The sequence below is a fragment of the Anser brachyrhynchus genome, assembly GCF_964034855.1.
Source record: "Anser brachyrhynchus genome assembly, chromosome: 12".
In the NCBI taxonomy this organism is placed as follows: Eukaryota; Metazoa; Chordata; class Aves; order Anseriformes; family Anatidae; genus Anser; species Anser brachyrhynchus.
Window position 1 is genome coordinate 2991377 of NC_137707.1, and position 15407 is coordinate 3006783.

A 15407-nucleotide genomic window follows, 5' to 3' on the forward strand; every position below is an offset into this window, starting at 1 on the left:
ACAAGCTCCTGTGCCGACCAGCGTGTCCATCCCCAGTGGGGACAGCACTACGCAGCCTGCGGGAGCCAGCTGCCCTCCTTGCCATTAAGGACAGAAATATCAGAATGTTAACTTCCAATATCAAATTTTAACCCAAAGCCAGTAAAACGTATTATGTCAGAATATGCTAGATCTATAAAGCTGGTTTCGGCAACATGTTGCAGCTGGTGGTGTGTATTTATAGCTTTTTTTTTTTTTTTTAAGAAAAAAAAAACACTGGAAAGAGTAGAAAGCATTTTAAACAGCAAATTTGTCAATGTTTTTCCTTGCTGCTGAGTCGGACTATGGGTCGGCACTGGTTTAGATTAGCCATGTCCTGTGCAATTTGACAGTAGCGACATGAACCTGCAACGCATGAATCCGAAGCAAAGATAGGACTAACGAGGAGGAATTCAGGGAATGTTTTTCCTCGGAGCGCTGTTGCAGCGCGTACCGCGGGACCAGGGCTGCAGTGACAGCGCTAACACTTCCCAGAGCCGAGGACCCCAAAGCTGGAATGGCATTGCCCACCCTGAAAGTGAGAAGGTAAAGTTTATTTTTGTATTTTTTTTCTCCCCTTTCTCTCTCTCACTCTCCCATATACAGAATGTATCAAGACCACCAAGAGTGGTCCATTTTTTTTCACGATGATGTACAATTCACATTTGTTAATAAAAAAAAATTCTGCCTGAGGTCATCCACCTAGGGTTTTTTTTTTTTTTAAACAGGAAACGGGTTTCAGATGTTTATATGTTAAAAAGTAAGGCTGCTAATCTGCCTGCCCATTTAACAGGCATTGACAACTGTCAAATCTTTTCGCTTTACATTGCTGGCTTTTGAGCCAAGTTATGTATTTGCTTAATATTTTTTAAATCAGCAAAATAACCGCTATCATGCATTTGCTCGCTTTCTGGATTTACTTGCTAACACCAAGCAAAGCTGCCTCGGAAAGTGTAATCCAGCGTTTACCATAAAGTGAATCACGAGCTTTTGTGCTTATCGAGATAAACTGCTCGAGCAGGGCAGCGGGGAGAAAAGCGCTTGAGGAGCTGCAGCTTGGCTGGCGTTCGATGCTTGTGCCCATCAGATGCAGAGAGCATATAGAAAGCTGCAAATTGAACTTTTGAAGCACTGGTGACTGTGATTTCAGAGTAAATAAAGGTAAATTTAATCTGCACTGGTAGACTTCCTCCCCAGTGCCCGATGCGCAGTCGCTGCTAGCACCACACATAACAGAGAGATGCGTTCCCCTGAAATAATCAATATTTTTATTTCCTTCTTTCTAGCCCATGCAGGGAAGAGACTGATAATATGCCATTAATACTGGCAGAGCAAAACTGCCCCGGAGGGCTCTGTGAGGCACCTTAAGGTAGGGAGCGATGCGCGTGCTGCATTGCCCACTGTTCCTCGCCTGGCTGTGGTGCAGCAGCCACGGCGTGGTTCATCCCAACAGCTTCTACACTTTATCCACCCTTCTGATCAAAGTACACCAGATTTGTGCACAGAGCCACAAACCCACCACCCAGTTAATGACGTTCCAAGAGTATGGGAATAAAATTCAATTAGTGAAGTGCTTCATGAATAAAAACGCCGAGAGTAGCAGACAAAACCTCCGAGTTGCTTTCCTTTGCAGGTAAAGGTCCCATGGATTCTCAAGCAAATCTGTCCGGAAAAAGTGCTGGAGAGTCAGAGTCATTCTCTAATAAAACCTGTTGGTTTTGAGAACATTGCTGAACTGTGCATGTGAAATATTAATGATTTTTTACCACGGTGCAGGCAAAAGCGATGCAGTAACAAAACATATTATTTACTGGCAACACCAAAAGAGGAGTGATCGGAGTGCTAAAGGACAGAATTGTGGCATTCTAGCAAATGCAAAAGGAACTCTAGAAATTATTTTTCCATCTGAAAAGGAAAAAAAAAAGAAAACCCACAACTTTTGAAGTTACTTTGTGCCACCAATTAATGATAGTTTTTCTTTCTGAGCCTTCTAGCAACAAAACCTGGCTTCTGACCTGAAATAAAACAGCAGTGATAATCCACCATTAAAATTCTATGTTAAACATACTGTGAAAAAAAAAAAAAAAGGAAAAGAAATAATAATGATAATAAAAAAAACAGCAAGGAGAATTATTTTATTTTCACCACTTCAGCAACCACAGAACCCAGCATATCTGGTTCATTTTATCTGGTTACATGAAAAACCTTGCACTGCAAAACATCTCATATATAAATTACTTTCAATCTGTGTATGTGGCCTAATTCTTCTGTGTGCTGGCACTTTTTATTTTCAAAAAATCATGAAGATGCAGAACTGCAGGAGCCATTTCCCCCCGTTTTAGGGTGAAAACGGGCTGCTTCACAGCGCGACTGAGATCGGCGCAGCAGACACACGAGCCTGACACCCAACTCTCTGCTGTTCTCCGAGCACATAGTCTCGGCCCCTCTCAAATACCTACTTTGGGGATTTCACTAATTCCGTCAATCAATTCTCTGTTTTCCTAAAAGCCAAAAATCTGTATCTAGCCAGCATGTTGAAGAAAAAATCCTCTTTCTTGGCACATCCTCTGTAACAAATGTGGAAGCTCGCTGATGACCACAAATATATTGTAAAAATGTGTAAACCAAAGGCAGTGATATTTTCCAAAAGAACACCTGGAAGGTGTAAATCAAAAATATTGTAAACACGTCAGCTGGGAACATACGACAGGCACACTGGTTTGCTGTGCACCCAGCCCATCGTGCTTTGGAAATCCGAATCGATAAATCAGGGGATGAACCTTGGACTAATAAACAGTTCTTTCATGAAAAGGAGATATTCTCTGCCCCTGGAGCCTAGCAGCGAACTGCTCATTGGAGTGGCAGCAAGAGATAAATTTGCTACATTTAGAAAAATACAGCAAGACATTGCTAATAACGGGATTCTTTAAAAAATCACTGCTCAAAGGAACTCTCAAATCAAGCTCGTCTTGTTTCATGCTTTGTTTAAATTTGCAGCAAAACTAATAACACTATCTAGCTGTTTTCCTAAGAAACATTTTTCGAGCATTTATTTCCCCTCTTAAGCTTTTTAAATGTTGATCAGATGCAAAGGTTATATTTTACGTCTGCCCTTTACCAAGGGCTGTGCTGAAGTGAAAGGGGCAGAGGGGGAAACGGGGAGAAAGCTCTGCAAAACGGAGAGAGAGCAGGAGCAGCCTGCTCGCTCTGCCGTGCTGCAAAAAGGAGCCCGGGGTTTTCCCTCATGGTTATCTCGGTCGAATGAAAGAAGCCCTATTAAAATGCTATCTTCTGGAAAGCGTCATAGAGGCATGAGGTTGGTAAACATCATAAAAACAACCCCTCATAAAAATTTTATGGCTTTACATTTCTGTACATTTTACAGCCAGCACGGGGAAAAGAAGCGACAGCAATTTCTCCGCCTTGATAGCAGGCAGGAACTTTTCCTTGCTTTCTGCTCATCAAAATAAATAAAAAGGCTGAAGCGCGTTCGTTTCTCAGGCATTCGGTGGGATTATTTCACAGGCAGAAGAAGTCGAGGGGAAACCTAAAGGCTAAAAGAACCTCGCGGTGCTAATCTGTGAGCTATAAACAAGCATCGTCCTATTTGGACACCACAATAGCTTTCTGCGTCACAAAACAAAGCAATTTATTTCACAGAGATGCGTGTTGTCTCTTTTTAAATGCACAGGGAAAAACCTGCCCGTACGCACATCTCGTGCACGTCCTCGCCACTAATTATTAAGCCAGTCTGCTGTTGAGGGTGTTCAAATTGCTCCCCAAAAAGCAGCATAGACGTTTGCTTCCTGAATAGGTATTTATAGCTTCTGAATGGATCAAGTCATGAACAAAAAAAAGGTAATTGTGCTTGCAAGTAAGTATTTAAATATTTACATTTTAAATATATTTGCTGCCAGCTGCTGTTAGCAAGAAGAAAAGTAATTTGGGAAATCGCAACCCTTCCTATTTCCCACATTTTTTAACCATAATAAATGCATCTCTGAATTTAGCATGCCCCGCAGCCTGGCTGGCCAGTGGGGAGCCCAAGCTCATCACTCACTCGGGTAACGGGGCTGCAGGGCTCAGACGGGGGGCGTGCGGGGGCCGCGTCCGCGGCTGCGTTGGGCAGGGAGCCCTGGCAGCCCGAACGGCCGGGGCCGGCTCTCCTGTAAGCAAAACCCTCCTCCGGCCAGCGGCTGTGCTCATTTCTTGTTGTATGACCTCAAGAAGCAAGCGCACGTCCGAGGGCAGGTGGCCTGAGTCACATTTCCCCAAAGCTCCCCAGCCCCTGCGCTTGCCAGCGTGGCCCAACCAGGCGATGACGTCCAGGGATGCGCCGGGGATGCTGCGCCCCGTACCCCTGCCTACACCCCCGTTTAAGTCACACTGGAAAGTCCAGGACGCACTAAAATGTCAGACGGATGACTAAGAGGGGGATATTGTGAAGAAATAGGGCAGATGGGTCCCTGCGGCGCCCATCCCTGGGGCTGGGCATCATCCCCCCTGCCCCTCCTTCCGCAGGTGCTACACGCGGCCAGCCCCCAGCACTCTTGCAATGGATGGTTTTACCCTCATAAAAGTGCCAGTTTCCTTCATTTTTATTATTATTTTATTATTCAAATTATTTTTCCCTTGGCTTTCCATCTATCCATAGTGGATTTTACCCGTGGAAATTTCTGCCTCCTGGTGGGAACAAGGAGACAGGCTTGCTAGGGCCAAACAATTCTGGACACCAATGAGGGTCCTTCCTGCTACTGAGGGTTTTTGGAGAAGATCTGCTTCTTCGAATGTTTCTGATGTCGAGAAGCCACCAAAATCTCTTCCAAAAACTCTATCCCAGCTTGCACGCCACGTTGTGCTCAGCTGAGGCAGACGTGCCCCATTGGCCTCGGGGATGCTCCACGGCCCGACCTCATGAGCAGTCACACCACCCCCACGCTCCTCCCAGGGCAGCAGCTGAATTTGGGTGGCCGGGAAAGAGCCCTGCACAGGGATGGCTCCGTATGACGCCTGCCACATCCTGCTGGTGGCCAGCGGGGACATCTCCACGGAGCCAGCATCTCCCTGCTCTCCTTTGCTCTCGGTTCATCCGGGTTCAAGCGCTGGCCTCTCTCTTGCCCTCGGGATGCTCGGTGTATTGCTGCAACCAAAACGCGCGCAAAGCAAACAGCTCCCGATGACACAGCTTGTGGTCACACATGCTTTACCACCTTCCTTGTATGACAGGGGGAAAAAAAAGAACAAAAAATAGCGCAATGACGTCAAGTGTTTCGTTCGCAAGCAGAATGAGGGGGAAGGAGAGCTGAACTTGTTTATTGGTCCGAGATGACCATCAGAGCTCCCACAGTCCTGAGCAGGAGCAGAATTACGCTGGTGGTGCTTAATGCATCATACGTAGGTGGCTCCTCAGAAAATGTTGATTTAATCAGTGCTCGGTAAAGATGTTCTTTAGTTAGTGAGGACTGCGGCAAATTCCTTCTGTTTAAGCTCCTGCAAATAGCAAAAGGATGAAAGTATAGGGCTGTAACCTCTGCATGTATGTAGTTCATCTCAGCATAAAGTTTCCTCCTATAATCCCTTTTTTTTTTTTTTTAGTGTTTTAAGTTTTTGCAGTATCTAATTCTTCTGGTGGGGGTTTTATTGCTGGGTTCTCCAGTGACTGTGCCACCGCTTTAGGATGGGAAAGGGAAGAGCAGAGATCACAGCCACGAGCTTTGCTTGCTTTTGCAGCTACTAAATGATCTTTGCCTCCATTTTTAAAGGTTTGGGGTAAAAATTGGCCCTGTTCTAATCAGTGTCAACTTTCCCACTGCCTTTTCATTGTGGGGTTTCATTCTCCTGTCTTTACCTTTTCATCGTTGCCTGTAGTGTGAGAAGCTTTGGTTGGGAGCTTACCAAAGCAAGAAAATCAGCCCGACTCTGGAACTACTATTGTTTACTTTAAAGCACATTTTGTTTCCATTTTGCTATAAATATAGATGAAGTGAAAATCTGCTGTTGTGTAGGCCCTGTCATTTCAGCAGCAGTTCAGCAGAGTTTCTCATATGGCCTCTGCAGTCCACGGAAAATCATTCAGGAGATGCTGGACCCCACCCTGCGAGGCATCACGTCCTATTAATGTTTCTGCAAATCGGTGAAAGCTTGAAATTGCTCTGCCCTGGACAAAAAAAAAAAATAAAATAAAAAAAAATAAAAAAGCAAGAGAATAAAATCTCATCTCCTCTTAGAACTAGGCTGAGAGCCGGTGAGTCCTTTAACACCAGGAAAAACAGCACCAAAAGTGAGAAGGATGCCCCAGTATTTTGTTTTCAGCGCCATCTAATTACAACACAGGTTCACATGCAGTGCATTTAGGTATTTGCACTGTTATAAATATGTGGACTGAAAGTATTTTGCTTAACTAATTTTTAAATAAGATGGGAACACAGAAGACGGGTAGGAAAAGCAGAGGGCTAGGAAAACACAAATGTCAAATAGATGAGAGGTGCTTGAACACAGCTTGCTGGCATACTCCTGCTATACCCCCAGTTCTTGTTTATTCAAATTACAATGCACCCGACCCTCGGAGAGGCAGGACAGCCCTGGGAGAGGTGCTGGGTGGCTTTAAGTTGTACCCTCGAGCCCTACTTCCCAGCCCTGTGTTGCAATTCCATCCTTGAGACTCCAGATTCTAAGAAGTGCTATTCTCAGGCCATTTCCTTACCCTATTTTGGCCTTTTGCACCCCAATCCTGCCTTATTGCCCAAGACCTGGAATCGGGGAGTATACAAATGCTCAGCTTGCAATAAAACCTGCCCCAGGCTGCGGTGTTTTATCCTGATTTTAAAGGAGAGCCTCCACCCACGGTTTCAATTTTATGACGCAAATTCAAAAACCGTAAGGAACATTCTGGCATCTCCCAGTTTCGGGTTTTCTACAAAAAGCCGTGCTGGTTTAAAAGGAGTGTTGGTGTGAGGAGACCTCATCCCGTCACATGCGTTTTCCCCTCTCCGTAAATGCACAATGTAAAAATGCTGCGCTGAAAGGCACATACTCGAGGCTCTGTAGACATTTATGTGAAAAGTTATTGTTTACAGATCTGTCAGAAATTTTGCTTTGATGATGTAACATTGGCAAATGTCATATGTAACTTCCCTGACACTGTTTTTCTAACAAATGGCTCTTTTTGCCTGCCTTGACTGGAAAAAAAAAAAGGAGTTTGAAAGTACTCTGAACCTCAAAGCCATTCAAGTTTTGTCCCGCGTCTACCAGATTGGGTTTGATAAAACATCTGAGCTCTCACTGCAGAACTGGTCTGCTGGGAGCCCGCTGCTATTGCTTAGAGGAAAACGTGTCCTTTTATTAAATATTGTGTAACCTTGACTGAAAACGGGGTTGGAAAGGAGTTCGCCGCCGTATCTCTAGGAAGGCTGAGGGTCTCAGGATTAGCAGGGCTGGCAAGATAATGTGGTGTGCTTTTTAGGAAGACCTCATATATCACAAACAAAATCACGAAATACCAAAGTGGAGCAGGGAAGAAAAGAAACAAAACCTTAAAATGGCAGAGGGAAGGATTCAGACCCAGCTGAAGGTTTGGAGGAGCTTGATTCCCACACTTATGACGGAAGAATGGGGTGAATTTAGGCAAAACTGGAGCAGGGAAAGAAGCAGGGCTGCTGGAAGGGAAACAAATCAGAAAGTGCAACCAGGAGGCTTTACATCAGGGTTCAGCACCTCTTATTTTAGAAACAGGGACTGTAAGACAAAACAAAGAGATGAAGCTGAGGAAAAGGGGGTACATAATTTATTAATTATGCATATGGTTAATTAAAGGCACATGGGATTTGTGCCTTTCACTGCTTACGAGGTCCTCCACCAGCGCGCAGAAGCAGGAGCGGGCTCACAGTGGGGGAAATCCTCCCTGGCTACAAAGCTGCCCACAAAATGCAAACCGAGGCTGGGAGGAATTCCTTGGTTTTGACCATCTGAGGCTGGAAATGAACTGTCAACATCCGAGTATGCATTAATGCAGCCCACAGAAAAACCTCCCTCGTGCTGAGCAATTGAGGAGAGCAGGAAAACACCTCCGAGGGCACTTTTTGGTGTGCCAACACAAGCTGGCTCCATCTGCAAGGCATCTCTCTGGGACATGCTATAAAAGAAACCTCCCTGAGGTTTCCTCTCCATCAGCCTCTGTGCAAAGCCGTGGATGGGAGCAGGGGCTGCCAACATCCAGATCCTCCTGCGGTGGGCAGCGCCTCGTCCCTTTCTCCCTGCCCAGATAAGAAACACTCCCTGGGCACGTCTTGCATCTAAACACCCTTGGCTCCAATAAAAAAAAAATCAGATCAGGCTCCAATTTTATTCACCACTCAGTTTTGCTATCCTTAAAAAGCACACTGTGCTTGATTTCTGGCCAGCCACCCAATTTTTTTCTTTGATTGTTATTATTTTCTCCAGCTCATTTGTCTCAACCAACAGGAAATCCATCACTTGCAGCACAGCGAGGTTCAAACGTGTCCCCACAGCTGCTCTGGCTGTGTGATGTGGGGTGGAAATGGGCTCATCTCCCCACTGAGCATCACTGCCGGCGATGCTACCTAAGCTAATCCCTCAAGCTGCAGTGATCGCTGGAAAAACAACACACCTGAAAGCATTTTAGCTGCTAAGAATCTGAAAAAGTCTTGAGGTAAATGGAAAGAGAAGGGAAATGGTAGGAAGTGTCGCTGTTGGTTTTAGGACTGGCCTCTGGAAATGCGAGATAGGTTAGTTTCAGCTCTTGAAAGATTGTAAAAAGGTTTCTGTGTTCAGGTTCGACACCCAGGAGAGGAAAACCTGTGTGCTGCTGGGCAGGGATGGAAGCACCTTTCTGCCTGTGTCTTACAACGTGTGCCTTACTCTGGCATGGCAGGGGCCGTGGTAGAGACATCACATCTGATGTGACACTTCAAACATGTAAAACTCAGGTATTTTCCTTCCCTCCTCTGCTGCCTCCTCAGCTGTCCAAGAGAAATAAAACCAGTAATCCTGGATAAATGTGTTTTGCTAGTGCTTGAAATGAAGGCTGGCTCTGCCTACAGAGTCCGGCAGAACAGGGATGGGGATTCGGGAGAGGAATCGATGGATCACCCTGTCAGGAGCACCCATTGCAGTCTTCACGGCACTTCTTGCTGCTTGTGCAGTCCCTGGAGGAGCAGGGATGGCAGGGAAGGACGGCTCAACTGGACTTAGAGCATCACAGGGAGCTCTGCTGGAAGAAACCACAACCACCCAGGTCCCCTGATCTTGTGCTCAGGAGGACGTGCAAATGTTTGCTGCTTTGTGATTTGCACCGGTGATCCTTTGGCTTGGCCATCATTGGAAGGAGAGGATGGCATCTGCCATTCAGAGTTCACCCTGGAGGTGGCCGCTTGAGCAGAAGGACATACCAAAATTATGCTGATGAGGTATGGAAAAGTGGGGAGGAATGGTGGCCACTCTCTGAAATCTCCCTCAAAATACCACCCTGGGCAGGCTCCCCCCAGGCAGTGTTTATTTTCAACTTTCTGTGTGTACAAAGGAGAGTTTCTCCATGACAAGTGCTTACCAGTGCTTTCCTGGTGCTCCAGTGACAATGCCAGCACTAAAAGCAGAAAAGCAGCTCGCTTTCCTCTGCAAGGGGCCGCTGCGTGGTGAGATAATGCTCTTCCCAAAAGTGCGTGTTCACTGCTGCTGGGTGGCGGCCAAGAGCGGCCTCCCCATTCGTTCTGGAGGTGACAACAATGCACATGTGTGTCATTTCCTGACCTCGGTGGAAATTGCAGGACTGAGATTCACTGCCGGAAAAAAAAAAAAAAAAAAAAAAGAGCTGAAAGAGATTTGGAAAATCAAGGGCCTCCCCCTTAAAGACTCCACCTTCCAGATTGCTTCACTTTGATGTCAAGTGTCTCCTCACCCCGTGTGCTCCACTGCCAATGCCAAGTCCTCCTCTGGACTCTGGGCCATCCTGTCTGTCCCCACAGGAGGGGACATCTCAGCAGCCCGGGGCCGTGGGGCTGGTGCCCACCTCCAGCATTCAGATCCTGCTTGTGGATCTGCAGGGGATCATTTGAATGTGACAATGTTTTAAGCTAAAAAAAATAATATCACTAAAATATCCAAATATGTCCAGACAAGGCTGTCTATCCCCAAGACACCGTACAGCCAAACACATCATTTAGAGCCACCCTGAAGCCATCACCACACCGAATTTCTTTGCTCCTGGACGTTCTTCAGATGGGAGCGAATCCGCATCACAGCGGAACAACATTTGGGCTGCATCTAGTTGTCCATATTGCTGCTCGAGGGGTCCAGGGAGAAGGGCATGGTGTGCGGTTCCTTTGGGGCATTGCACTCCTGGAAGTGCTCCACGCAGTAGGAGCCTGAAGAAGGAAGGCTTGAATCCCTTCCAGCCGCTCTATCTTGTATCACTGCATTTTGGCAAAACACAGAACAAATGAGCGGCGGGGTCGGATAAACAAGCTTAAGGTAAACATTATCTGCATGTATATCCTGATTTATAATGTACGTGCATCAGTTAAAAATTTACTTGAATTTACCACAGTGTTTTAAGTAATGTTATTAAGAATGTAACTTCTTAGGAAAACTCAGTCTGTTTTTAGCCCAGACATGCAATTAGGGGAATTAGTAACACGATACGTCATCTTCAAGAACACACAGATACAGTGGTCAGAAACCTCATGCAACCCTCTGGAAGGAAATTTTGCTCGCAGCATATGTGAGTGCTCTCTTACAAGCCTCCTAATTCTCACCGAGAAATAATTTGACCTCCCTGCGCCAGCGCGCAGTCTGGGTGCGCTGAGGATGAGGCCATAGGTTTAGCATCCTCCTGTTGGGGGAGAAAAGGGGCCAAGGGAAGATCTCCAGGATGCTCACGCATGGTGGGGCATGAGGAATCTGCGGTGGCGTGGGAGGGGGGGGGAGCAGAGCTCGGAATTCACAGCCCTCTCCTCGAAGGCATTCAGGTGGGATCAGGGGGCGGCTGGTGCTCCCTGTGCAGCAAGAAGTGATGCCTGCTGAGCTCTGACACCCCAGGTTTTCCTCTTTCCTTCTCCTGTGGGGCAGGATGAGGATTTTTCAGGTACGGAACAGATGGAGCCTGTGGGTGAGGGTTGGAGGCACAGGACCATGCCACCTCTGGAAAGCAGCCCTGTGGCTTTGCATCCTGTTCGGGGTTCCTGCACCAGACGCACAAATCAGACAACACCGGAGCCCCCAGACTGCAGCAAACCTTTGTGTCTACTCATCTGTTTAGGGGGCCAAGTGAGGGGGTCAAGGTAACAGTCAGGGCACAGAGAACTCCTGCCACCACCATGCACGGGCTTGCCTCAGCTCCCAAAACTGCAGCTGTGCAGCCCCTCCACCACTTCCCAAAGCACCGTGCCTGTTCCTGGGGCTGTGGAAAATTCCAGAAAAAAGCAAAATCCGACCCTCCCTGCTTCCTTCCAGAGTTCCAGAAACTCCAGCTGAATTTCACAAATTCAGGAGGCTTTTGGCTAGTTTGTGTAAGCCAGAGTCCAAATTTTTGGTTGCTGAACCAAGCTTTGACACAAGTCGTTGAGGTTTCTTTATCGCTAGCAACAATCTTTGCTTTTGTTTTTGTTTTGCTTTAGGCCACTGAACAACGACGTGATCCTGCTACGTGGACATGTGTGAGGAAAGCGAAAAAGATTGGGGAATGCTCAGTAATAGCTGCGAGTGATAGAGGAGCCTGCAAAAATGCTGGAAAATATGAAAAGGCCAATGAAGCAGAGAAAAAAAGTGTTCCAAAAAAGGTTTTCTTTCTTCCACTAAGAAATAATGCATTATCTGGAAATCCCACTTTATAGTTTGGAACTTGTTTTTTGTGTTAGTTTCTTTCAGTGACCAACTCTGAATAAAGAGCAACCGCAGAAACAGTACACCAAAGCAACAGCAGTGGGTGGCAAATTTCTCTGTTACCACAAATATCCTTCCATATTTGACGGTCCAGATTGAAAACATTTTTTGTTGTTGTTTGCGTATCTCATCTTCAATAACTCTCCATGAGGGTCAGAAATGATTGATTTGATGGTTTCTTGACCTAAAAAAAAATAAGTTTTCTGCTTCTTTCCCCCCCAGTTTTGTCATGATCCATTGCAGTGTTCAAGGCTCAGGGCTGCTCCCACCCATAGCTCCCCCTGTGTAAGCCAAGGGACAGATGTGCAAGCCCTGATGGTCACCTTGTGTGGGATTCCTGTAGGATTTCGGTGTCCAAAGCCCAGGCTTCTCACCTGCCGGGCTTGCCTAGGGCAGATGAAGTACAAACTCATCACATTTTTTAAACTTCAAGCTCTTGGCTGGAGAGATCTCAGCCTTGGGTAGTGCAGAAGCGCCTCCCTGTCAGGAGGAGGATCCCAATCCCCCAAAATATGTGTTTGTGCCTCCAAGCACGCACAGCCTCATTGGTTTAGTACATACGTTTCTGCAGCTGGGATCTTGCACTATAAACTGTGGCAGGGAAGCCTTTTGCCAGATAATCATACAGCGCGTAGCATGCCGGAGTCCTGATTTGTGCTGGGATTTTTGCAACGCGTAAAAACACCGCCCATCCCCAGGCAGCGCAGCCCTGGCTGAAGACCTGTTGGGTCTGGCGTCAGCACGCAGCAGCCTGTTTTCACCACGAGGCTCCCATGTAATAGAAAGCATCGGCCACGCTTGTGCAGACGGGCTTCTGCGCAGCGTCGAGGTTAATCCTTGGAAAGGTTATTGCCGTGGAGCAATAAAGCCCCCAAAAGCAAAAGGTTATGGCATGGGCTGCAATCCAGCCCTCAAGAGCCATTTAATTTGGAGATGAGCACTGGATGAACCCGAGCTGAGACTCGAGCAAAGCTGCTCGGCTAGGACCAAAAGTCCACGACTGAAGGGGAAATAGCTTCACAAAGCATCAGGCTGTTGCTCAACTTGGGTTTTTTTCCTGGAGGTGGATACTTTTTTTAGCTTGCACATTTCTCTTTATTCAGATAGGCTAATTTTTCCTGGCTTCTCTTTGTAGGCTTCATGTTTAGTTCAAAATCGAATTAAAAACATAAGGGGATACATGCCATCCTCAGCTCTTCCCTGCAGACAGTGATTTTTGGGGGGAGAGCAGCATCCAGCTTCACAGCAACACCATGCAGCCATTTACACACTTGATTTCAAGACGTGTTAGCCTGGCTCTGCAGCTGTGGTAATTCCACATCCTTAGCAAAACTCTGGGTTTACCCAGCTCTCAGGTGGTCCCGTTGTAGTTATGGGGTTTTTAGATGATAGGCAGTCAAGTCCGGAGCAACCATTTATTTTTTTTAGGGGAAATGATACCTTCACAATATCCCATGGCTGGGTGGGAAGCGTGGTGTGTCCCCCAGGCACTGAAGATTTACCGGTATAACATCCCTGCTTGTTTTAATAATCGTACTTGATACGATGCAATAACCACAAATGTGGTCCTAGCCCTCTGGAACAAGGAAAAGGATGATATTTTAGAGGCTAGGAGAAGATTTGTGCACCAGCCAACTGAATAACATGATTTTTCTGTCTGAATTAGCCAGAAACTCTTCTTCGTCCACTGTAAGTGCTGCTAATTGCCCTTAGGAAAGCATCTCCATCTCTGCGGGAACAGACAAACCCAATAAATCAGGACTCCTCCAGCAGATACTGACCTCTTCCTTTTGCCTGTTTCTCCCCCAATTTTGGATCAGCGAGCCCTGTGGTGCTCAGAATACAATGACCTTATCTCCAAAGAGGTGATTTGGAAATCACCAGCTGCTACCAGCGACGAGGCTTTGCCCTGCACTCTCCTACCCCGCTATCCCTGGGAAAGCCATGGCAGCCTCGTGCACCGTGCTGATGTCAACACCAAATTTTGAGGGCTGAAACAAGCAGAAAAACACCTAAACAGCCCCGGGATCCCCGCTTCAGGCATGGTCCCTGCTCCACGGTGCTCGTCCTGGGAGGAGGACGGCGTCCCGTTTTGGTGGAGGTGCGGAAGAGCTCTGTTAATTTGCCTGCCAGTGCAGCCTTTTTTGTTGTTTTCCACGAGAACACGATATGTTTATCTAGCTTTGATTTTTTTTTTTTTTTCGCTTTGTAGCTGAATTAACTGATTATTACTTTCATCTGGTTCCCTCTGCAGGGTCAGATGAAGCCCAAATAATAAAATTGAATGTGAGCGTGCGTATGTATTTATAATTAATAGGTTGCATACTGAATAATGTGGGGTCCCAAAAGAATGTGTAAAGAGAAAATGCTCTAAAACTCGATCTTTATTTTGGTTCAACCTCAACAATTTCCTGCAAAGCATAAATGGTGATATAATACGGGGCAGATCAAACCAAACTCTAATTCTATTCTGCTTCTCATGCCAAATGTCATCCCCTTAAGATGTGCTTTTCTCCATCTGGTGATTTTGGCTTCTCTATGTTCCCTGTAAGTCTTTGGACCTTTCGCTAAAATGTTTGTGAAATGACTCAGAATAACAACCAAAACATGCAGAACCTTCATTCAGTCAAGCACAATACTGGCAATAAATGGAGCTGGCTCAACTGGAGGTTTTTACAGAGACCCCATGAAACCCAAAGGAGAAAAATAAATCAGCAACTGATGCTTTAATTTTTATTTTTTTTTAGAGAAATCAGAACTGTTTTTCAGTAAAGTTAGAACTTTTCCATGTTTTCATCAAAGCAAACAGAAAGCAGGTGCGTGCTGAAAGAATTTTGGCCAGGAATGTGCAGAGAAGTGCATATGGATTTTCCTGTGAGCACTCACAGTTAATGGGCTTAATTTTGCTTTCAGTTATGTCGATGCAAGTTTTGCTGTTCTCTTCAAAGAAAGCAGGCACCGACACCTACAGAGTCACGGCATTCCTTATGGAAGTGAGTGCAAGAAGTGCAAGGCTAGTTTTCTGGTAGTCTGTGTATTTTAAGGGATGTCACAACCCCCATGCAAATCTTTTGCTGTGCGAAACGGCGTTCCGCTCACTGAAACCTCATTCTGAAAACAGAGCCCTTCCTTGGATTAAAAAAATATAATTCTGGAGGGGAGACAACAAATGTGGTCCTACTTCCCAGCTGTTCTCAGGCACTTTTTTGGTGGTAGCTTGCTTTCTGCTTTTTTTGATGCAACACTTGGTTTTCGCATCTCGGTGGACAGTGGACGCATTCGCAGCCCTGCGAGCTTTGCCATGGTTTAGCTGATTCCTCCTGGGAATGTATTTGCTCTTTAAAGCTCATTTCCCACTGGTTTTTATATAAGAGCACGGTAGAATCAACATTGCCACGACCGCCTAAGGATGCTGGCTTGAAACCAGAGGCAGCGTGGCAGCTCCCGATGACGGACGGCGCGGCTGAGGGCAGAGCCCCTGCTTCGTGCCAGCC

At 46.3% G+C, this 15407-nt stretch overlaps 1 long non-coding RNA gene across 3 annotated transcripts; it reads left to right on the forward strand.

Moving 5' to 3' along the window:
* The first annotated feature begins 219 nt into the window (after positions 1-219).
* LOC308176483 lies at positions 220-13090 on the forward strand. 3 transcript variants are annotated; one of them, XR_013938272.1, is made up of 4 exons: positions 220-564; positions 1305-1387; positions 8809-8963; positions 11649-13090. It is a non-coding gene; the product is annotated as an uncharacterized lncRNA (long non-coding RNA). The 3 variants fall into 3 exon arrangements; XR_013938273.1 differs by lacking the exon at positions 11649-13090 and adding an exon at positions 9047-10210; XR_013938274.1 differs by lacking the exons at positions 8809-8963; positions 11649-13090 and adding an exon at positions 1652-1749.
* The last annotated feature ends 2317 nt before the right edge of the window (positions 13091-15407 follow it).